At 45.1% G+C, this 24,747-nt stretch overlaps 2 protein-coding genes across 3 annotated transcripts in view; one reads left to right on the top strand and one right to left on the bottom strand.

Annotated features, from left to right (window-relative positions):
• The window catches only part of polr3a (polymerase (RNA) III (DNA directed) polypeptide A), a 38,323-nt gene extending 27,965 nt beyond the window's left edge, over positions 1-10,358 (bottom strand). Inside the window, exon 1 of the mRNA XM_077549782.1 lies at positions 10,207-10,358. The gene's annotated coding sequence lies outside the window, so the exon portion shown is untranslated. The remainder of the gene's footprint in view (positions 1-10,206) is intronic.
• LOC144037902 (zinc finger MIZ domain-containing protein 1-like) overlaps positions 10,313-24,747 on the top strand; it is a 59,371-nt gene continuing 44,936 nt past the window's right edge. For both annotated transcript variants that reach the window (XM_077549787.1, XM_077549786.1), the window contains exon 1: positions 10,313-10,464. The gene's annotated coding sequence lies outside the window, so the exon portion shown is untranslated. The remainder of the gene's footprint in view (positions 10,465-24,747) is intronic.

The raw sequence follows: 24,747 nt of genomic DNA, 5'->3' as shown, positions 1-24,747 counted from the left end.
GAAGCAGGACACGGTTTCCCCGCATTCAGTGGACACGCCCACAGCGTTCAAGTCAAATCTACAAGACATTTATGCACTTTACAAGGCTCTGTTTAGTCGACCTGTTTATTGTCAGAAGCGCGCCTGGCCTCTGTGCATGCGCATATTATTATTGAACCATGGGTGGCACTTTCCCCTCACAGCGCTATCTGCTACATGGAGTCACCCCCCCCCCCCCCCCCCACACACACACACACACACTCACACTCACACACACACACTCCCCCAGACCTATTAGCATATTTATCATCAGCCTCACAGACTTCAAAGTCAGCGTTTGCTTCCCGGAGAGACAGGAGGGGGGCACATTTAGGTGAGGTGGGGGGTGTTCAGGAAGCCGGCGCAGATTGCAAAGGTGGTCCCCGGGGATCAAGTATCCGTTTAGGTAGCGGGTGGGAAGAGGGAGCTGGCTTCGTTTATTTGCGCTGCTGATGATGTCTTCAGCAGCGCCTTTCAATATTTGCTAGCTGCCAAGCGCCATCTTGTACCGCTAATTCACGTATCGTTACTCGCTAATGGATTGAAAGGCTTAAAGTTGGCTTTTTTTCTTTCTTTCTTTTGCTCAAACATAAAGAATGTTTTTTTTTTTTTTAAATAGTGTTTGAGATATATACAAAATATGTTTTGGTGTTTTTCAGTCCAAAATGAAATGATTTTGCACAATTGTGCATGCAATATTGTTGTTAAACGGAATTTTTTTGGCTAATGGAATATAAAGAAAATTTGCTTTGTTCTTTTTCTGCTCAAAACAAACACGTGTCTCCTAATGTCGTAATTTTTTAAATCTGTATCTGAAACATACAGAAACATTTTTGGAAGAAATTTGGAGGTACATTGACATCGCCACCTACTGGCCTGACATGCAAATTACATCATTTTCATTCATTTGCTGCTCTGTGTTTATTGTAATTAAAAAATATATATATATATGATGAAAAAGTTAGATTTTGCTGCTGTTCAGGAATAAAATGAAAACAAAACAAAAAATTAAGATATAAAGTATAAAACTATAACTGTAAAAACAAATAAGATGTATGAATGTCAAATATTCTGACAGGGGTGTCCAATGTCAACGCGATCTATTTAGCTATTGCGGTCACCGCTGACAGGAAGTGTTGTTGTAATGCTAGCTCAAGGCGCGCTTTGTTTTGATCCCTGCTAATGTGGCCTGACACTTCCTGTGAACCACCCGCGTGTCAACTGCGTCCTTTCGCCCTCCCAACATGAATTATTTTTCCTCTCATTTGAAAAATACACGCTCTTCTAATCATACCATTTGAATCATTAACATGCTCCCCCAATTAACATGGAGGACGCGTCTTCCTACAAGCGTATCATGCCACCGCGCGTCATGTGAAGCCGACGCTAATGAAGCTTAAGGCCCCCGCAACATGCAGGAGGTTGAATATCAATTTAATGGAAGCCTCCCTGCCGGCGTTTTTTTTCGTCTTTCCCGGGGAAATGACAGACAGGCAAAGTGCATTTAGCGATGCTAGCGCCGTCACTTCCTCTCATGGCTGCTGAGATCACAAACAAAATGCGGCCATGGTGGCACCTGCCTGCTGGCCACTGCGAAAGCAACCGCACATGAAATGGACGCAAGAGCGCTGACCTGAATAGGAAAAAGGACACAAACAAGGACGCTCGCCACTCGGCCTGGAAAGTCATCATCATAACAACAACAAGCAGGGTGAGACAACATCATTTTTATATGTAGGCTACTACTATAGGCTAACTATACTACTACTACTACTACTAAAAGTCAGAGGTGGCAAATCCAGGTCCAGAAAGAAAAACCCTTCCACAGTTTAGCTTTAGCGCCAGGTGCTAGCTAGTGAGCTCCCTTGCTTCCGGGGTGCTCGTTTACCTGCTAGGGAACTCGCTAAATAGCTAAGCTAGCGAGCTCCCTAGCTAGCTCCCCCGGTGCTCATTTACCTCCATTAGCAAGCTCCCTAGCATGTAAATGAGCAACGGGGGAGCTAGCCAGGGAGCTCGCTAGCTAGCACAAGGGGCTTAAGCCAAACTGTGGCAGGGTTTTTACTTTCTGGACCTGGATTTGCCATCTCTGCTACTACTAGTACAAGTACTACTATTATTGCAACTACAACTTTCTACTACAAGTGCTATTAATAGTACTACATGCAGCTTTCCACCTAGTCAGCCGTCCCATTCAAAATTTCCACAGATTTTTTTTAAATATATACCACTACTACTACTTTACTACTTCAACTGCTACTAATGTAGATGGAATTTATTTTCTACATTACAATTATTTCTTTTAGTCCCTAATCCTTAAAAAAAATAGGCTGTAATGTGCTTAGTAATAAAGGAAATAGCACGCTATAAAATTGACTTCATAAAAACATGGTTATGACATAATTCAATTGAATGTCAAGACGTAAATAAAGTTGAGTTGAGTTTCTGGTGGCCACCAGGGGGAAGAACACACAATCACGTAAACACAAATGAAGAAGCGTTTCACAAATGCTGAAAGTGACTCAGTAAGCTGAAGTATCTTTTTTTTGCACAGGATAAAGAATGTATTTTGCAATTCTCTCAACTTTAACTGGCAGCGAATGGCAAACAGTTTGTAGTGACTTTTTGGAGCAATTGTTCACTATCTGCCAAACTGCTGCTTGCTGTGAAGTGAAAAACGGGTAAGCAGGGTTTCTCATATCGCAAGGCGCCACTGATTGGTCTATTTTTGTAACCTTGTATTAAGTGAGCATGCCCTCGGCATGAATTCTAAGCGCGAAGAATACAAAACTTCAAATGAAGGCGTTAAAATAACGTGGGGTGCATTTTGTATATTTGACCTCAAGGCCCTTTTTTTTTTTTTTGCCCCTGCTGGTGTTTACCTCTCTCGCCCGACGGGCAAAAGAGTCTCGTTACGTCTGCCTCGCCTGATATAAAAGATGCTACAAACAAATATAGAACGGCTTCTACGTATTCCATGCAGGCGCAGGTTTGATGCCCCGAAGTTGACAGCGGCGGATGTGTTGCAGGCGTCGCAGCAACTTAGACGTATTTAGGATGCAGGAGGGGGGACATGTCAACAAAACAAAATATCTCCAGCCAGGCAGAGAATATTGCACTTTTTTGCCTGTAGAATCCCTTTGCTGCGGTTTTGATCTGGTTGACAGTGTCGAGTCCAGACACTCACTAGTGTAATAGAAGTGAAGATGAATAAGCACTCTTGAAAAGAAACGTACACTTCATTGATTTACATCATTCTTAGATATAAAATCAATTTAGGAAAGAAGACTTCCCAACACAGAGCCATTTGCTGGATACGTTGGGGCACTTCTCTATATGACCCTGGAAAGTAAAAAGAAATGTCGTGAATTTATCCGGAGAACTTGAATGTTTACAAAAAAATCATGTTGTTTTCTCTGCTCTCAAACTTGTCTGCCGAATGCTCCGAAGCCACGCCCCATATCAACTGTTAACTGCCAATCAAATGCCACTTCTAGTCCTGCAAAAGTCAACTTAAAGCCTCCAGTGGCTGGAATCTATCCCACCAGATCGCCACGGGGCTTTTCCACACCGCAACAACGAGGCGCTCTAAGTCACACCAGCCGAAAGCCACATGCTGGCTGACATGTAAACTTAAAAGATCAAAATAAAAAAACTCCCCTTCCCGACTCTTTAGCCTTCTCTCTGTTCTGTGTCTACACTCACAGCAGACAACGAGGCGCTCTAAAGTGCTTTTTAATGAACCCTCAAATACTGCTTGCGTCAAGCATTTTTTGACATTTGAAAGTGAAAATACCATAAATGTCCGTTTTTCTTCCCACCCTTAAATTTGATGACTTTTCCTTTAATGAGCCAAAACACAAAAACGCAAATGATTTTAGTAGTCCAGTTTTGACAGCCTGTGAAGACGCCAAGCGGACTGTAGGTGTCAGTGTCCACTCCAAGTGTGACGTGGCCGACGTCGCGCATGTGTGCTCATTGTCTGGCCGCATGTGAGCGGGCTGGCAGCAAAAGGTGACATCTGGTGACTAATGTGCTCACATGTGAATACCGCTTCGCTCCCTGCGTTCTGTGGGCAGCAGCTGCTCGGCAAAGGCCCAAATGAGACGGGAGGAGCGGGGGGGGGGGGGGGGTTGGATGTGTTGGGGGGGGTCTGCGTCGGGGGCAGGGCAGGGGGCTCATTGGCTTGGAGGAGGCGGAGTGACACGTATGTTCCCCACGCCAGCCGTCTTGACTCTTGAAGAGGACAGACGGGCGGGGCGGGGCGGGGGCAGGGTTGGGGTTTTTTTTGGGGACGTCACGGCAAATTCAATGGCTTGCTGTCTGATTCCTGTCGAGGAGGTGGGACGCGCTGGTCTCCTCCTGCAAGAGCCCCCCCCCCCCACCCAAGTTTCCATCATTCGAGTTTGACTCACATCGTCATCATCATCAAGAAAGTGAAGTCATCAAGTACACATGCTCGTTTATTGTACCCCCGCAACCTTTGTGAGGAGTAAGCGCTCGCCAAAATGGATGGATGGACGGAATGAGAGAACGAGGCCAACCTCAGTCATTCCTCATTCCCAAACAACTACAAGGGGATTTTTATACAGTGGACTACATATCATGCTCGTCAGTCCAACGGGTCGACTTAATGTAAGAACAATCGTGAAGTTCTTTGTACTTGTTGGTTCCCTTCCCATCGCTGGTGAACAAACAAGTTTCGCAGATCAACTCTCGTTGAGATGATTTCATCTCGAGCCGCCGTGTATGACGAGTAAAGTTTAAATGCAGAATGAATCGGTCTCCATCCTGCCTTTTCATTTGACAAACGGTGGCCCAGTAAGCACCAACGTATCCTCACATTAGACCATAGCTACGCTACGTGTATTTCTCGAAAGTTTTTTTTTTCAAACAAATATACCACATTATGAACTCGCAATTTGACAATGTTTTTTTTTATTTGTACGTGGTCCTAATACGCCATCGCATTACATAAAAGGATGTCAACATGAAGTCTGACCAAAATGAGAGTTGACTCCTGAATAAAAAAACTGATGGATGGTACTAATATATACATATATGTATTATTTATGTATGTAAGTATAATGTTATTGTAAACTTCCAGTAGAAAAGCACTAACGATTAATTGCTGATCAATATTGAGGAATGAATGAATTTGACAATTGCTTGTCGCACTTGCTGCCAGTGCGCCATTGTACGCTCCACGTAGCGCCAAGACAAGAGCGGGCGCCGCCGCAACCTTTTCCGGCTCCCGGGCCTTCGCTAACTCCTGCGCCGCCGCTGACAGCAAATCGTTATTCCGCTAAAGGGGACGAGCGGCGTCAGGTAATAGATATATGAAATCCATCTGGCTTTTTTTTCCCGCCCGCTCTGTCCTTTGTCAGAAACAGATCAATGGGCCCGGCCTCTCCTTGAAAAGTCCACTCTGCGGAAAAAGCTGGTCGCTATGGCAACGTGCTGAAGTCACCGAGGGAAAAATCCAAATGCTAGGCTACAACGCGAGCTAATCGCTACCTGGCATACTCGACTGTCTCGTGGATTTGGGAAATTTCTTCTCTTGGTTTCTCGTCCCGAGGGAGAAGTCGAAAAACATGAGATTATGCGTTGGCATTATTGATTGAGACGCTAACAAATACAAATGAGATGCAACTGTACTAACTCACAGACTAAATGACACATGAATAATCCTTTTGTTTTTCCGGTTCCTTTGCAAACGTTGATCTATTCATGCCTGCAACTTCCCACCTTGCACTTCCTCTATTTGTGTCTGAATGTTGGACTCAGTTGCACTTCCTCTAAAATGGCGCTTTGGCGTTTGACCGGCGGGCAAACTGGAAAGCGTCCGCGTCCGCTCCTGCACTTTCAACCACACAAGAAAAGTAGTTTGTCGAAAAGCAACTTTTCCGCAAAAGAAATTGCAATGTTGCGTGAATAAAGTCACAACTACAACTTTATTGTCAATAATTGTGACTTTTGGGGAAAACTATTCCTTTTCATTGTAAGCGGTTCCTTTTATTTCTTTGAATCTTCAAAATTTATTATTTTTTAACATGCAACGATTGATCAGTTAATTAACGATTTTTTTTTTAAATAATTGGTTAATTGCTTAGAGACATTATACAACTTAAAATTGTCCAAATCAACAACATTTCAAACAAAAATTCAAATTCTCCAAAATTCTGCTGTCCTCCAAGGAAGCAGACGGATTACTTTTGTGTTTCCACAAAATGAGACATTTGCAAACATCTGCTTTTACTTTGTAAAAGCACAACCATCAAACAGGAAGTACATCTTCATCAAGTGATAATGTTCTACACTGTCAATTTGAAATGATGCTAGCTAGCACACATGGTGCTGGTTTACCTGCTCGGGATCTAGCTAGCTAGCTAGCTAGCTAGCACTAGAGGCTAAAGCCAAACTGTGGCAGGCTTTTTACTTTTTGGACCTGGATTTTCCACCTCTGCTGAGGTCCAAATGAACAATTCTAATTGTCTGTTGATGAAAAGTTGCAAAAAAAACCTACCATTTTGTAGTTTTTAAATTTTAAAAATGGTTCAATTTAACCCGGGCTATATTGAATGTTCCAAAAGAATTCCGATTAACATTAGCAAACATTTTAATTGAAAATATGTCAAAGTGAACCATTTTAACAATTTGTCAATAAGACGTTTAATACTCGTATTTATATTTTTTCACTCATAAAATAGGTCAATTTGACCATGAATATTTAATATCCCAAAAGGCCAAAATAAAGGCAATAAACATGGTTTGTAGCTTCATTGCACAAACACCAAAGTTGACAATTTCTTAGTCTTTCGATGTGAAGGTTCATAGCAAAAAAAAAACCCCGTGTTGGGTCAATTTGACCCGGAAAATGCATTGCAAAAATGTGGAAAGGAACCATCTTTTCAAAATGGTTTGTTGGTGCTAAGTTTGATAGCGAAAAGCTAACATTTGTTCTTTAACTTTGAAGTCATTTTGACCCACAACATAGCAGGAGGCTAAAGTGTTAAGAATGTGACATTTGCTTGTTTTAAGGAGTGTGGAGGCTTGCGTCTTTATTCAAATGTTATCAAGCTCAGATGCACGTCAACAACTCTTCTTTCTCTCTCTGCTGGTCTCATTAAACGTAATAAGACTTTGCCGGTAATAAAAAGTTGCCATTTGCAGCAAGAGTAAATCAGCGGGCTGACAAACACACTTCGGCTTTGAGCGTAATTGACTTTCTTTGCACTCGGCGCCATAATGGGGCTGGAAATAGCTTGTTAACCTCCTGTCAGGTAAAACGCAAGAGAAAGAAAAACACATTTATTCACGCCGCCATATTCCCAAAGCTCGCCGGTGGGACGCCGACTGTGAGTCGCCGTGCGGGCCTTACCCAATGCAAATCAACAACATCAACAATTGCACCGGTTTGATCAAACGTCTGTAAAGTTCAAACCCGCTTTAGTGCAGCACAATAACAAATCATTCAACGCACACAAAACGGGCTTATTTTTAGGCAAAAAGATACACACTGGACTGAGGCAGCCAATTTAGTGTCCTCAATACATGTTTGTGGAATGTGAGTTAGCTTAATGCTAACACATAATGAGAAAGGCTAGAGATGGGCTAGCAAATAGAATTGGTGTTGCAGATATTTGAGGACAGACAATCTCACAATACCCACAGACATGTATTCTTTATCCTATGCAAAGAACATTTAAATGTCCATTTTCCACGATCAGTCTGATTCAGAATTTTCCAGTATGTTAAAACCTGCAAGGAATTTGTTAATAATAATGATCATTTTGTGTAATCATTCCATTTGGGAAGCTAAAGATGCTTTGGAAGACGCAGACGCACGCGCTGGCTGAAATCGATGCTTCCTGTCACCTTTGAGCAGGACAAATGGCGTCTATTGTCCCGGGCCTCTCCCTCCCCCTAACTTTAGACAGCTGGGGTAGACACACGGGCCAACGGGAGGAGGGGGGGGGGGGGCTCAAACATACAAGCCTACCCCCCCACCCCCTCCTCCTTCCATCCCTAATTTCAAGTCAATGACAGCAACACAGGCTGGTTTGTAACTTTTGATTGGCTCTTAAGGGGGCACAGTGGGTCAATGTGTCAGTGTCAGTGTCTGTGTGTGTGTGTGTGGGGGGGGGGGGGCTCGGGGTTAGTCACAAAGTGCCAGAGGTTGTCTGACTGACTGAATTTTTTCTGTAATCAACAATGCGGAATGGATGATCAAATTATTTTGGGGGATTAGTTGATGAATACGATAAAACAAAAACATATTTTGATTCCTCTTTATTGAAAACATACGCATGCAACATGTCAGAAAATCAGCAAAAATGTTGATCATTGTTTGCAAATGAACTAAAGAAATCTGAAAATATTTACTGTGGAGAGGTTGAAATTATGAGGATTCAGTCTCGATTAATATATCATCAAAAATAAGTTTCGATTAATTTGATAACCAATTAGTTGTCGATTTATTGATTCAACCTCTAAAGTACATTGTTGGGTTACTTTAATAAACCCAATTTGGCTTACTCATTTACCTCAAGAAGTTGGGTTAAAAAGGGACCAACTTCCACTTGGTGTTAATTTGATCCTAAAGATTATTTTATTCATTTGACCCAAAGAAGTTGGGTCACATGACTAACCGATTTTTTTTAAAATTCAAATTAATCCGAGTGGTAGTCAACGAGTAGTAGTCAATCCCTCCTTGACCCAACTTCTTGGGTTGTTCATTTTACCCAAGGAGTTGGGTCAAAAATGGATAGACTTCCACTCGGTTATTATTTGAGCCAAAGAAATGGGTCGCTCATTTGACCCAACTTCTTGGGTTATATGAATGCCCCACGAAGTTGGGTCAAGAAGGGATCGACTACCACTCGGGTTAATTTGATCCAAAAAGAAGAAAAAAATGGTTAGTCATATGACCCAACTTCTTGGGTTATTCAGTTAACCCAAGAAGTTGGGTCATAAAGGGATTGACTTCCACTCGGGTTCATTTGATCCCAAAAATGTAATTATTAATTTGACCCAACATCTTGGGCTATTCATTTCACAAAATAGTTTGGATTCTGTGGGTTAAGATTACAAATTGAGATTTGTGGGTCAAATGACCCCAAGCGGTAGTTGGTCCTTTTTTGACCCAGTATGAGGAGTTCAAGTGAAGCCGGGCTGGCTTGTTTTTCATCCAGTGGCAGCAGCGTGGTGAGCTTGCGTTTGGCACAGTCATGGCCGCCACCGCCGCTGCTACCGCCGCCGCCGTCGCTGATGCCTGTGCAGTGTGTGCTGCTGCTCTCAAACATGTCTTTGTTATTCAGTGCTTTCCATCAGAGAGCGGCCACCCGCAAAACATGGAGGATGGACAAGCCCGAGGGGGGAGCACCGTGGAGGGGGGCGGGGGTGGGGGGAGGCGTATTGCAACAAGACAGTGTTTATTTCCTGCAAAGCCTCAGTCGTACATTACAAGGGATTTTATTTTTTAACTATATAGATATAAGTATTGTAGATTGAAAGTCGTTTTCTACTCTCATGCAAATATAAAAGATAACACATTTCTTAAAAGAGCTTTTTATGGTAAGATTAGATTTTGTTGATAACTCTTCCTTGTAATTGTTTGCTAAACTCTCGCCAATGATGATTATATTGTAAGAGGCCAATACAATCACAATTACACGTTGTGTATTCAAAAAGACAACTACATAGCTTCAACTAACAAATCAGTTTGGCTTCATGCTAACAAACAACACAAGAGATCAGGTAATGACCAATCACGTCTCCTTCTGTTTTCTGAGTTTGGTCATGTGACACCCGCAAGCTGAGCCGTGATTGGTCGTTACCTTCGCAACCGTGATGTCCCTCTCAGTGGGCAGCAAGTGGCAAAATGGCCGACATCCGAGATGGCTGAAAACAGGTAGATTGTGCTTCTTAAAACTCACTTTCCACAAACACAATATTAATTAGAATGCAGTGTTTAGACTAGTGGGAGGCATATAAGATATTATTGTCAAGATTTCCATGAATTTAAATGGGAAAAGATGACTTTTGAGTTTTTGTCGTGTTAAATTTGTGTTTTGAGGCCCCTTATTGGGGGAGGGGGAGGGGGGGGTGAATAGGAAAATAAAAAACGACTTCGCACAACTGAGACACAAGAGCCAAACAACAACAATAACAACAAACAAACAATCAGACCTCCAGTCGTTAGTCCGGCTCCACCTCCGCGTCCTCCCCGCGCGTCGAGCACTAAAGTCCGGCCCGTGTTTTTGTCTTCGCCGCGGCGCTCGAGTCCCAGCCGTAATAGAATAGCCGATGTAATTTGACACTTCAACTTACTGAGCTCCGCCGGAGTCTCTCCACTTTTACTCGCCGCTGACGTCGAGCCGTTCGCGGGGACACTATTTCAAAACAGGAGGCGACAATCGGCGAGGACTTTCTGCGCTTCCGCCGCCGGTGAGTCGTCGCCAACTTGGCCGCAGCCGAGGCGGCTCCGCGAGGCTCCGCGAGGCTCGCGGAGCTTTTTGTCTTGTTTTGTCCTTCGCTTCCACTTGGGCTCAGATTGTTTCCGACGTCCAACAAAAGGCGAGCGACCGGCACCCAGGAGGCAAAACCTCCGCTGGCGTGGCTCTTGCTTCCTCCGGGTTCGGTGGCGCTCGCTGCCCGGGGACAAGCGGGGGCATTTGTCTGCTCTGCCGCGGTTGGCGCTCCGAGCTCCGGCTTGGAGGCTCGACCGGGGAAACGCTTGCTTGATTCATTTACACACCGCGATGTGCAAAACAACTCCACGCTGTTTTCTGGTAGCATTTTGTGGTGGGGGTATTTCTTTCCATATCGCAACCTTTTGTCTTATTGTTGTGTGCTATTGAGCCGATGCGTGCACCCTGCAGGATGACTGCAAAAGACTCGATAGTGTGGTGACCGCAGTGCACGATTTGCACTGGAATTGAATGCTTGTTTCCTAATTTGGCAGCACATGCATGCATCCAGTGGAGAGTTATGATACACACGAGGGAGTGGATTGCACCGTTGTCTTTATGCTTCATTTGAAGTTGATGGTTTGTAATGAAGGATGACGACTGGGTGTCATTTTGTGCACATCAGCATCCACTGCTGACTCCCAGACAATGACACACATTTGCAGACATATTTGCCTTGTTTTGTTGTTGTGTGATGATGGTGCAGCATCCGCAAATGTCCTCCCTCTACGCTTGTTTACATTTGTGTCATCATGTCACCCCAACCCCCCCCCCCCCAAACATGGCTTCTGATGTGTGCACCTGGCCCCCATGACTGGCAACAGTCAAACTTGCAGTGGCTCGATTAACATAATAAATGAGCGTTTATGGGGCCCCACGAGCAGGTTTTTGCGAGGCTCCTGAATAAGCGACGGGGGCCGAGCCCACCGGGCCTGACCTTCTTCCATTCAAGTCAAGCGTGTGGAAACACCAGCCAGCCAGCCAGCCAGCCCAGCCGTCGCACAAAAGGCACATTGAGGCACCGATCTGCAACGCAGCACGTGCGTCTGGCCCAACCAGCACTATTTATTAACTCCTTGACTTCCTGTCCCAACACTGGCAAGTGTTAGCTACATGCTACACATCAGCAATTCCTCATCCTTCAAGACGTGCACAATATTGTGCTCTCTAGTGTCAATATCATTCTACCAAAAGAAGGGGTGGACACATTTCTTTCACCAGATAAAAAAAAAAAGTTTCTTTCCAGGATTTTCCGTTCTTTTGTAATCAGCAGTACATGAGTGGCTTTCACCCAAAAACACTCCTTTTTACCAAAAATAAGCAAAAAGGACGTCAAGTAGAATAAAAATTTTGACTTTGATCCGTACTTACTTACATACTTGTCTGACTTTCAACTTGTAGGGATGTCCCGATCATGTGATCGGAAATCGTTCCCGATCACGTCATTGTCAACTGATTGGAATCGGGGGCAAAAGATCTGTTTTTTAAAGTTGAACGTTTTTGTCCCTTAACACTTAAAACATCAAAGATATGAATGACAGACTCTCTACTTTGACCTTAGTTATTTGTTTACTTTACAACAGATACATTTTCAAGTATAAAACCGCAAAATGCTGAAACTCAGCCAAAACGTTCTCCTGGTTTCCATTCTGGTTGTTACACATTTCATTCAGAATCTCCAACTCGCGGCACTCGGACCGATTGGCCACCGATTGTAATTGGCCAATTCCCGTGGAAAACTACATGATGGTCATTTATTGGAGACATTTTTGACCGTTCACTTGCAGTTTTTAGCGTGATGGATGGATCAAGTTAAGGATTTAGCTGTCAACCATGATTCAAGTTTTGTATTTATTTATTTATTTTCCTGTTCCTAAAATACTGCTAGTTGTCCCGATACATGAAACAGGTGGTTGCGAACGTTCCCCGTCAATTTGATGTGAGGGCGTGTAATTTTCCCCTCCGCTTTATCATCCAAACTCCTGAAGATTTCACGGCTAAAATGTCAGCGTCGGAATAAATCCTTCCAGTCGGAGGAGAAAGTGCGTCTGATTTATCTCCCGACGGCAGCGGATACATCTTGCATGTGTGAGTACATGTCAGGCATGTGTGCGCTTTGGCGCGGTGATTTGTACAAACCTCGCCCCCCCTTCGCCCCCCTTCCCTCTGCTGAGTTTTTTTTTTTTTTTTTTTACAAAGGAGGAGCGCTGCCGTCTTGCCTGTTGACTGTTAATATGAAGCTTCTATTTTGAAAACAGGGCTGAGGGAAGGAGAATGTGCGGCGGGGAATGTGGCCAGACCACACAATCGTTTCATCGCAATGGAGTGTGCAAACGCTCTGCGTATATTTTGGGTTAGCTCGCTGATAGCGCTTGTTTTTTTTTGTTTTTTTACTTTAACTGTACGTACAGTTCCCGCTAGTCCCGGCGACTGCACTTTGAAAAAAGCAAACCAAGACGCTTTATTTTGAAGGTTTTGTACCTGCTAAAGTCCATGTGTCAAACTCTGTGTGTCCCACCACCAAGTCTTCATTTGAACTGGCCTGCGGAAGCAATTCTTGTGCGTCACCTTTCATGATTCTTGCGAAAATCTCTACCAACTCTTCTAAATGTCATTTGTACAAACAATAACATAGAGATATTGCAAACAATTTGTGTTACCAAGCCCCTTTTCACAGAAACGTGAGTGGTTGAACAAAGTACTACTTTGTACACTCTAAAGCAGCTGAAAAACAGGTTGCATTGTGGGTTGTTCATTTAATATGACCCAACCTTTTGGGTGAAATAGCTCAAAAAGTTGGTTGGAACCATTTTTTGAGGGAATTTAATTGGGTTATTCAACTAAACCAAAACATTGGGTGAAATGAATAACCCACAAACAACCTAAAAAATGGGGTCGCTTTGTGGGTTATTCATTTAATTTGACCCCGCTTTTTGGGTTTAATGACTCAAAAAGTTGGGTTGTTCCATTCCTGACCCAATTTGGTTTATTTTTACCCAACTGTTCAGAGTGCTTGAAATCGGATTTCAAAACCATTTATCCATCATCTGTAATAATATGAGGAGAGTAAACATTTGTATGGTTTCACAGTCACAAACCGTAACTTGAATGTGGCCAGCAAGAAAATGAGTTTGATACTCTTCATGGCCATTCGTGGACCAGGATTGATTGGTCCATCTTCTGATTGGATCAGTGATTGGTTATCTTTTTTTTTTTTTTTGCCGATCGTCTGCAAAACCTGCAGCGTGTAAAATGTACTGCAAACGGTTTTCAGAACTCCACAAGTCACGTTGCTGGTTGAGCGTAGGGGCTTTTTTCCCCGGGTACGACGTGGCCACATTTGTTGCTTTTGCCCTCAAAGAGGACACTTGTGCATATTAGCATTGGATTTGAACGCGGCGCTCTTCGCCTTAATCCCGCTGTTGACTCGCCCGCTAAACCCTGAGTGTGTTATTTTTGCTCTTTTTAAGGGAGCCCCTTTGGCTGCATAATCTCACTTAATCTAATCTATCCCCCCGCGATAATGGAGCGGCGATGATGTGACTCTATAGACTGGAGCTTTAGCGCAGATCCATACCAAACAGACTAGCGTGCCGCGCGGCCCTCCGGCAAAGCTGTTGTGAAAATGCGAGTGACCTCGGCGCCCCCTTGTTAGCGGCCACAATGGAGCTGCCTGCTCGTACAGCTGCAGCCGCGCCGGAGGGGAACACAAAACACACACGCTTGTGATTCATCCTTGTAAACAAAGCCAAGCCTCGCTAGCTGACACTTCCAGCTAGCACGGGAAGATATGCTAAGGCTGGCTTTTCACGTGCTTCAAGTCATTGGCGGGCTGCGGGTGCGACAGTATGTCGGCTGCTTAACGGAATTCACGGAACGAGGCGCGCTTGTTTCCGCTCAAGTGCAATCATTTGCTGCTGCGTTGAGTTTGAGGACAGGAAGCATTCGTACCCGACAACCTTTTTAGCCAGAAGATGAGCTGAGACTACGGCACTTCTTTAGCCAACAAACTAGTTGGGATGGAATCAATGAACGTCACCGCCGCACCTTCTTTAGCTAAAAAACGAGATTGAATGAACAGGATCCATCGCCATTTGATCCTTCAGACTTAGTTGAGTCTCCATCAACAAGACTTGCAAGCTGTGCTCCCGAGTGGAGACCGGATCAACAACCATGACAGCCAACTCTTCTTTTACAAGCGGACTTAGTTGAGCCCGAAGCAACGGCCGTTACGACCAGCTCCTCTTTAGCCGGCAAGTTAGGCTGCTTCTTTTGCCGGCTAACTAGGTTGAGTCTGAATCAACGGGTATTGAAACCAACCCTTCTTTAGCCAGCATATTTAGTCATGACTGAATCAGCAGGTGTGCAATGATTCTTCTCGAACCGGGAGACTCGTGAGACAGCCACGACTTCTTTTGCCAGATCTCTCGGTTGAAAGCGAATCAACGGCTCTTACAACCGGCCCTTCTTCAGCAGACTTAGTTGAATCTGAATCAACAGGCATGACAGCGTGACATGGCATGACAGCAGGCTAGTGGTGTCTGAACCTTGACCCGAGACTGCCGGCTTCTTTAGCCTATTTGAGATCAACAGGCCAGCAGACTTAGTTGAGACTTCATCCAAGTAATTACAACAAGGATAACAAGTAAATCTTCTTTAGCCATCCCACTAATTGATGCTGTCTCAACAGCCGCGAGACACGACTTCTTTAGACAAACATTTAGTCAGTTTCAAAGTGACTTGAATGTTTTTTTTTGCTTAAGTTGGTTTTACGCTCTGTCACACCGACAAACACATTTAGTTCTGCTTAGCTGCGAGTTGCGCGTCCACCGGCCGGCCTCCATTTTTCCAAGCGTCTGCCGCTTTAAGCACCAGTCATTTGGTAGTCATCCACACGGCAGTGTGAGCGCTGCACCCATGCTGGGTCGGACGACGAGGCGCATCCTGAGGTTTGATTGACGCTACAAATGTGCTCACGGATCAAATCGTGTCCAGGTCACAAACGTCCCAAACAAAAGTGGAGGTCTCATTCCTTCTCACTGTGTGTGCGTGTTATTTGTAAGGTTGGAATGTGAAACCTAATCTGTGCAGGGTGGAGGGGATAGAGTGGGGGGCATAAAAAAAAGGGGGGGGGTAGTTCTGTTGGAGAGTGACCCTTGTGAGTCGCCACTTGTGGTAGTTTATGACTCTTTAGTGAAGGGGGAAGGGCAGCCAGACAGTTCTTTCTCTCATCTGTCCCCATATTACGCCCGCCCCCACCTCGCCCAAAAAGTTTCTCACTTTCTGTGAGGAGAAAAAAGATGAGGCGGCGTGGGAGACTGCTTCACGGGTGAAAGCCCTCACGCAGCATGAATATTTAACGCCCGCATTTGAACCAGAGTCATAAAATCCGAGCAAATGCGTTTGGAAGGCGAGCGGCCAAATCTTCGTCACGCTTGAGAGCCACAATTAAATATGTGGATTGTGTCTGGAGATCCGATTTTTAAAAAAAAAATTTTTTTACACCTCACTCTACAATATTAGCGCTTCTTTAGCCAGCGGAATCATTGAGAGTGAATCACCGCTACTTCTTGAGCCAACAGACTTAAGGCCTACATACACCAATCGGACGTCGGGAGTCAGACAGCGTTGGGCCGACGGCACGCGCCGTCTGATAAGTCTAGAAATTACTGTGGTAAAGTCGGATTGAGTTGGAATACGTCGGGGGGGGGGGAGGCTTTCCAGCAAATTCGACATGTTGAATCGGCGTCAGGGCATTTGATCATTGTGATTGGCTGTTAGCTAGCGAATCAGCGCACGGGGCAAGAAAAGGAAGTGATAAACGGTACTGATGGAAAGCTTGGACCATTTTTTTTCCCCGCTAACCCTGCTGTGTCCTCCGCATTTGAACGTACAATGTGTGTCTGGACAGAAGATCAGGAAGATGAATTCATCTCTGGTTCAAGAGCATTGTATGATATCACGTTAAAGGGGATGCCGACAAAGGTACGAAAGCCAAACTATGGCATGACACGGGGACGCGTCTGAATACAGCAGGTAGGGTTTATTTTTATATTCAATATTGTGCAAACAGCCGCAGGGTTTCATTCACGTGGGAGGACATCGTGTATGCATTGTGTTAGCGTTTCCTGCTCGGTCTCCTTACGGTGGTCGGGAGACACCGAGGAGGATTTCCCGGCAGGGCCGGAGTCGCCTCCGGAAGTAACTCCCGTTGCACGTCGCCCAAAAGGAAGAAGCGGGAGACAGAGAGTCGCACTGCAGTCTTCCTTTATTATGATTTTTTTCACACACTCTTTCATCTTCTCCGTCTCGTACCCTGATCGTCTTCCGCTCCTTTCTCACACGCGTGCGCACTCCGCTCTCCCCCGTCTCACACAACCCTTAGTCACACGCGAGCATATCTTAGCCCCCCCGCAACAATTGTTTACGTTTTTATATCCCGCCCCCGTAAAGAGATTTCCGGTTGTCTTTAGGAATAATGACTAACGCCGCCGATGGTATGGAGGGGAATTACTTCTCGCGCATGCGCTGAAGGTACGTAATAGTCGGTGCGGTGTGTATTTAAGTCATTTTTCTACGCGACGTCCCGACGTCTGGGCCTTGGGGGGGTCACATTTGGCCAACGACGGATTGGTGTATCTAGGCCTTTAGTTGAAACAACCGTTGCCACCAAAACGTCTTTTGCCAGAAGACTAGTTGCGCCTCATATCAATTCCTTAACCAGGAGACAATAGTTGAGTAAATCAACGGACGATGCAGCCGCTGCTTGTTTAGCCAGATGATTATTTGATACCTCATCAACAGTCTTTAAAATCACTCATTTTCATGCAAGCATTCTATTTGGGATTGAATCAACAACCAGATCTTCACAAGATAGCCGACTATTTGCTACAAAATCAGCAGTTGTTCCAACCACAATTGCGATATCAACCAACACCTCCTTTGCTACTAGATGAGTTGTGATTTAAACGGCCCTTAAAAGCAGCACTTCATTGGCCACTAGACTGTTGAGTTTCAATCAACCGCTCCTGACAACGCCTTCCTTAGCCATGGAAATATTTAAGACTGAATCTTGCAAGCAAGCTGGCACGCAGTCGTTGGCAGCGCAACAGATCGACAGCCCTTCCGACCGCCGTAGCATTAGCTTAGACCAAATCAACCGCTTCTTTAGCCAGCAGCTACTTCCTTAAAATTCATACTGAGCTATCAGTAAGGCTTCGACTTGGCTATTATTCATAAACGTCCTTAAGACTGCAGCATCCAAAGCATCCCCTTCTCCTTTTTTCTTGTTCCTCTCCTCGACATGTTGCACATTTTTTAAATTCTGTCCCAGCCTCTGCCAAGCTAGCCTTGTAGCCGACAGACACTGAGACGATTGTTAAGACTGATAACCTTTTTCTGAGCGCGGCGAGGTTATTTTGCCGGCTTGGCTGCCGTTTTTGCAATTGAGTTAAACACACTCAAGAACGGCAATCAACCCGAGCTTTGTTCTGTTTAATAACGCCTGCTAAAAGGTCAGCATCACACATTGTTCCACATCACGACTGCTGTTTAGTTGCATCGTCTTCACGTGTCCTCGGTGTGGTGTTGAAAGCACGTGGCTGGCAGGTCGCAGGCGAATCACAGTGGATGGCCGAAAGAGAGACACAATGCGAGCTTTACAACCCCCAATGAGAGGTCCAAAGTGTAGCTGTCCACACGGGGGAGGGGGGCATAAACTCAACCAACAGCCGTCAAAACCACTTCTTCTTTCGGCAGAAGAGTCGTTTAGACCAAATTCGCAGACATTACAAGTTGGCAACCGCTGCTTCTTTATCAGCTAGCCAGCAGACGACCATCGCTGAGAAACAATCGAAATGCGTTTCGACCGCTTCTTTAGCAGATTAGTTGCGACTGATTAAACAGTCGTTACAAGCACTACTTTTATCATCAGCTGATTGAGACCTAATCAGCATTTTTTAGCCAGCAGATGAGTTTACGTCAAATGAACGGACAGTGACGTCGGCCTGAGGCTGCAGACAGACCCGACGCAAGCTAAGCATTTCTGCCAGCGCGCCAACTTCTATCATCAATACGGTTCGCACACTCAGATGCATTTGCAGGCCAGGTTGCAAACGGACCAACGACAATTTTGCTTCTTTGCATTTTTCGTCGAGGATGACGTACTTACTACGTCACACGCAGCAGCATGAGCCCAACAGTGTAGTGAAATAAAAAAATGTAGGACAATCTCATTGGGGGAAGTCTAAACACAGTCAGGTTCCCGTAGCGCTCGGGACTGAGCCAAAAAAGAGCCGGCTTGGAGAACGGGGGGGGGGGGGGGGGGGGGGTTGGTTGAGGAAGTTAGCAGCAGCACCATCACTAGTTACCAGATCGACAATAGGCAATAAGCCACACCTCTTTTTGTAGTTCCTCCGTGAAGAGAAGCACGGGAGACACATTCAGAGGACCTTTATTTTCATTTTACAGTGACTTGAATGGTCTTATTTTTCTGTACTGAAGTTCTTTTTGCAGTATGTGGCGCGATGACCATGCGCTGCCATTGCTTCATCCTCTCCGGAATCCTCGGACCTCGGAGAGATGAAGTCTCTCAATATTTACTCACTAACTGACATCAGTGCAGATGAATCCCCACCCGTCCCTCTCGCAGGGATTTTACCCCCCCCCCCCCCGCCCCCTCCCATTTGTCGGCGGCAAATATCTCTTTCACCCCAAATGGTTTGCGATGCCGGGAGGATCGTGTTTGCCTTGCGCTCAGCAGAGTCGAGTCGCTGGCAAAACTGTCGGCGGCGCTTTCCTCGCGTCTCCTCTGGGACGCAACACTCAGAAAAAAGATGTCTGAAGGTGCGTGCGTGCGCTGAGCTGGAGATGTGACTCTGGGTGGGTAAATATTTACAGAGCAAACATTTTGATACCAGCGGGGATTACCGTAGAGGGGAAAACATGTTTTTTTTTTTTCCTTTCGTCTTCTAAGAATTTGAATGTCAGCATCTTGCTAGGCAGAATGCGGTGCATCTTTTTTTCTTTTCTTCTTTAGTTTGTAGTTGCTACTATTAAAAGAAGTAGCAGCAAGTTGAATCCCGCAGAAAGGAAATGCGATCCCTGTGACGTAGCGCACCTATGAAGATTTTGTCTTGTGTTGTGAAGAGACTGCGGCCTTTTGTTTCCACCGCCAGACAAACTTAACAGATTTGTTCTGCTGCTTCACCTTGTTGGCTTTGTGGAAGCAACGGGCCAAAGGTGGATGTTCAACATGTCAAAGCGTGCCATGCCTCAATTACTCCACTCAATATTCATGGGGCTGATACGGCTGGCAGACTTCAGCCGGCCGTCCGCGGGAAACGGTCGCCAAGGCGGCGCTTCTCAAATGTCTGACACCAAGTAGCGCCTCCAGACGCTTACTCTGCGCTCTGAAACAGAAAAGGAACTCAGAATTCTACTTTCATTTGGAAAGTATTGCTTTATTTTAAAGGACAGTTAATTGTCGCTACAGTCACAACTCCTGCAAAACTCTTCTATGTACTGTTTCATAACTCGGAAACGTTTTCTTGGTCTGAGCTCATTGTAAATGACATCTCCGGTCTTTTAGCTGCATTAATAAAGGTTAAATAAATACCCCCCAAAAAATGGTCTGATATTCTTCTATAATCTTCAGGGACCAAATTTGATTTCAGCTCGTATTTCCTGTAGGCTCATTCATGCGTTTCGTTCCCAAATCCCCCCCCACACTCCCACCAACACCCCCAAACTCGTCTCCTGCTCAGCCTTCGTTTAGATACTGTACATCCAAGTCGAGAATTTTGAATGGAAGTGCTCATTCATTCAAGTTTTGGGTCAGGGAGGTGGGAAAAATGTTTTCAGTCTGTGTTTCGACAATGATTAGTATGGATTAGGCTGGACTGTGTGTTAGCTGGATCACATAATCCATCCGTTTGGTGTCCCAAAGCCCACTTGAAAGAATTGCATCCGTGGCTTTCCCAGCGCATGGCGGCAAACGGAAAGCTTTCCTGTTGAGGTCAAGAGGAAGCATCCCAGGACTCTGAAAAAGAGGCTTGGGGGTGTGAAAGTTGACCTTGCGAGTAATTGTGGAAAACCTAGAGCTGCTTCATGTGCGCACCTGTGCTTTGTATAGAATCTTTCTTCCCAGACCAAATGAGGAATTTGCTGCCGCTCGGAAAGGCCGCTCCCCTGTGGTGTGCAGATGACGAGGTCTGCTGCTGCTGGTGAGAATTCAAAGAAGGGGGAAGCCTGCCGGGGGGGATTCATGGAATAGTTGTTGGCCTTCACACATTCACACACAATTAGGACTCTTTGACTGCCAAAAACGTTAAATAACGTTTAGTAAAATCCTATGGAGGAGTGCCAAAGACGTTAAAAGACGTTTTTTTCAAAACAGGTGAAACTAACCATTTTCTATTGTTGATTACTGAAAAACTGAATGAGGTAGATACAAACTTTTTTTTCTGATGAAAGATGAGAGTCCAATCTTTCATTTGGTAGTATGTGTGTTTCCATAGTCCAAGCACATAATTTTCTGTGGACCTTGAAAGATCAGTCAAAATGCTTAAATCGGCTGGCACCCACGGCATCCCTTTTCTGAAAACGTCTGGCAGTCAAAGAGTTAGGACAAAAGTCTTGGAATACCTGAATAAGCATGTTGGAGAAATACCCTTTGGGCCTAAAATGAGATACAGCACGCTTGTATGTGTGTGAAGAACACGGGACATGTTTATTAGCCAATTTTGTTTGTCACAATACTTGAGCAGCGTTGGTGTCGGAGTCCTCAACTTGGAAGAAGTTATGACATCTTTTGGCAGGACGCATAGTCTGCAAATATTATATTGTGGGGGGAGGGCATAGGTCACAATTTTAGTGGCATCCAGTTCAAATTTTGGCTGTTTCTGAAAGTACTTGAGGTCTCAATGTGGACCAAAAATGCTGTTTCTGTCTTCAGTTTTGATGAAGTTGTCACCGTTCGGGTGTTATTTTGCGTTCAAGTCACCGTTTCATTGGCATCTCGTTCAATGTTTGTGTTTGTGGCAGTACTTGAGATTGCAAACATGGATGAAAAACGGCGTCCCTGTCTTTCATTTTATTGAAGTTGGGACATCTATTATGGACAGTCACTCAGACATTGTGGGCCAAAAACGCAAAATCGCTGTGTTCAGTTTTAAAGCGATGTTTTTCTCGTACACGTTGATGTCCTTGAGAAAATTTCACTTGACTTCAATTTTTGAGGCGTTACCAATATTTTGGTGGGCTCGTTTCGCTGCATGAAAGGGTCAACAAGAAACCGCAAAGTCAGTTTTACTGAATAGAGTGATGCCGATTTGCTGGATCCCGGTTTTGGGTGCTCTTTGTTGTTGTTTCCGCTGCTCCAAGTCACAATTGGCACGGCAGCGTTTCTCAATGGAAAGCAGATGAATGATTGATAAGAGCGGCTGCTTTGTGCTCCCGATCCCCCGGACATGAATAATGAAGGGCACTTTCAGCGTTTTAGTGTCAGATGGAAACACCAGATTTCATCACTGTCTTTCTTTCCTCATTAGTTTTCCTCAAACCTCGCCTAAAAATAGATCCCGCCATCCAAGTGTCATCTTGACGCCACTAGGGTTGCAAAAAGGGCTGGAAAATTTCCAGTTGATTTCTGAAAAGTTCCCATAAAATTGACATGGGCGGTTCAGCTGAGGAATTTGGGAAATGCATCTTTTTTCGAGCTTTTCACATCCAAGTCTCTTCTCATCCCGAGCCCACAACCAGACGAAACGCTTCAATATTGCACAAAAGCAAATGACGGTGGCTACAGTCAAAACTCTTTTTTCAAAGGCTTTAGAGCCATGAGGGAAGTGATTGAATCGGCTCAAACCTTACCTTTTGTGTCTGACCTTTTTAACAGGCTTACTCAGATGTTTCCAACCTATTTTTTTTCATACTCATTTTGGTCTACTCTTAAGAAATCAAAACACACGTCCAGGCTTTCAATATTGAAGTGAACAAATGCCGTACTGCTCCCGCACAGTGAGGGGAGAGGCGGAGTTCTTCAACCCTTCTCAGACTGTTCAAGTGTTTCAGAGTCAATGGGTTTGTTTTTGTTCTTTTCAGCAAATATGCTTAAAATAACATACAAGGTGGGGACAGACAATTAATATTGATTTGTGAAAAACAAATGTTTTATTGACCAAACTGTATTTGGACAACATGAGGTTTCTGCCCAACATGAACAAACTACCAACAAAGTCCCATTTGAAAATGGTCAATTCAAAGACCCCTCTACAAATTTAGCCTTGCCTTGCTTGCCGTATGCTTTCCTTGTTTGGTTTTGCGGACGGACGCGCGCACGTCATAGAAGTCGCCCCCTTGCAAGCGCCACAATTAAAACTAATGGCGGCGCATTGAGCCCATTTCGTGACCCCCGGCCCGGCGGCCGTGGATCGTTTCCGTCTGTGTGTACTTTTTTTGCTGAGGCGTTTCATTTTGACCCGGTCTGCAGCCGCGGGATCGAGCTAGAAAATGAGAGCGGAGGAAGAGAGTGATGGCGCCTTGGGTGAGTTCATATTGATCAGTTCAGCCCAGGCTTGAAGCGCCGTAATAAAAGCGCTACATTCGGTTCGCTTATATACGATTGACCTTTCGTTAATCCGTCCAGAAACACGCAATTCTCCAATCTCAGTGATCACACAAGACAAATTTGAGCTTGTACTACAAAGAAAACCTTTTGCAGGTTTATATCCATCGTGAACGACTCGACGAACTGAGATGCGAGTTGGCCGTTAAATCCGAATGCTGAATCAGAAACTAAAACCAAGACACGCTACTGAGGCTACACTTTTCTAAAATGAAAAGATTTTAAAAAAATGTTGCTAATTGCGCAATGCTGTCATTAAATATGTTCTTGTCTGTGCAAGAAAATGCATTTTCTACTAACATGTGACTTAAAAACCGACACACCAAACCGCTTACTTGACCCAGAATGTTAAAGTCGCCCTCTACTAGTCCAAAAGATGACTTCTTTTTTTTTTTTTTAGAAGACTGCAGAGCACTCCTCTTTCTCCGTCCCAAGTGCTCTGTTTAATGTCTCATAACGGTTGACGATTATTTACAGCGCGGATAAACAAAGAGAAGCGAGGAAGTGACGGGAGTGACGGCAGTAATCCAGTCTTGCGGCAATTTCGACGGAGGAGTGCGCGCAAGAAGGGTCCTTGCGGTGCGTCGAATGGAAATGGCACTCATTAAGACACCTTCAACCCCGCCGCCGACATCACGAGAAATTGCTAATTGATTGTCGCTAGTGACGGACGCAGCAAGACGGTCTGGCTCTTTTCGGTTTCATTTTTTGTTACGTTCCGGCTCCTTCGCTTGGTTCTGCGTCATGAACAGGATTTTCTTGCCGACCTCGGAAATGCTCAATTAAACAGGCTACCGAGTCCCAAGGCTCAAGGCACGCTACGGTTCGGACCGTGGACTACCGCGGACTCTCGTACATTTCCCGTCACGGCCTGGCGCCGTTTTCAAGGCTTTCTAGCCAAGAAGCGAGGACACCAGGAAGTTACGGAGCCCGTTTGTGGTTACAGCGGACTCCACCAAAGCGCCGTGGCTGGATCTTTCGACCCAAGCGTCGCACACAATGCGTGGCGTTGCATCGGGCCTGTAAACCGTCGCATGCAAGAAACGGTAAACCATACAATTGAGCTTTCCTGAATGTGACAAAACGGGATGAAACGTGCACTAAAGCCCGTAGACTGCAAAAGCTTGAAAGGACCGTGGACCGGGTAATTCATATGCTTCCTGACCCACTACGGACCTCTTTCAACTTGTTACGGCCTATCATATGCTCTCAGGTTTTTTTTTTGTGTTCATCCCGTTTTACGATGGTGGACTCGGTTTCAAATATGCACCGTGGCGGGTCGTGGCAATTGTTGTGGACACTTTCCAAATCTGGACAGGCGTCCACAGCAATGTTTTCCTATCCCGTCCCCATGCGTTCATTGTCTTACGTCCATCCTGTTTTCTCCACAATGACCGCCGGAAGCAGAATTGCAACGTATGGTTAGTGATGACGTTGCAAAGTCGTTTTAGAGATTCGATCAAGCTTCCGACACCAACGCTGCAGGACTGTTGTAAAAAAATAAATAAAAAATCAATATGTCGAGCAGCGTTAGCATGCTGAAGGCTATTTTCAAGAAATGTGCCTCGGCCAGCACGGTCCCCCTCCCCAACCCCCCCCCCAGTGATGCTTCACTTATTGGCCCTGGAAATTCCT

This window comes from Vanacampus margaritifer, chromosome 18 (genome assembly GCF_051991255.1).
Source record: "Vanacampus margaritifer isolate UIUO_Vmar chromosome 18, RoL_Vmar_1.0, whole genome shotgun sequence".
Classification (NCBI taxonomy): domain Eukaryota; kingdom Metazoa; phylum Chordata; class Actinopteri; order Syngnathiformes; family Syngnathidae; genus Vanacampus; species Vanacampus margaritifer.
The sequence above is the reverse complement of the archived record's forward strand: the minus strand, read 5'-3'. Positions and strand labels throughout refer to the sequence as shown.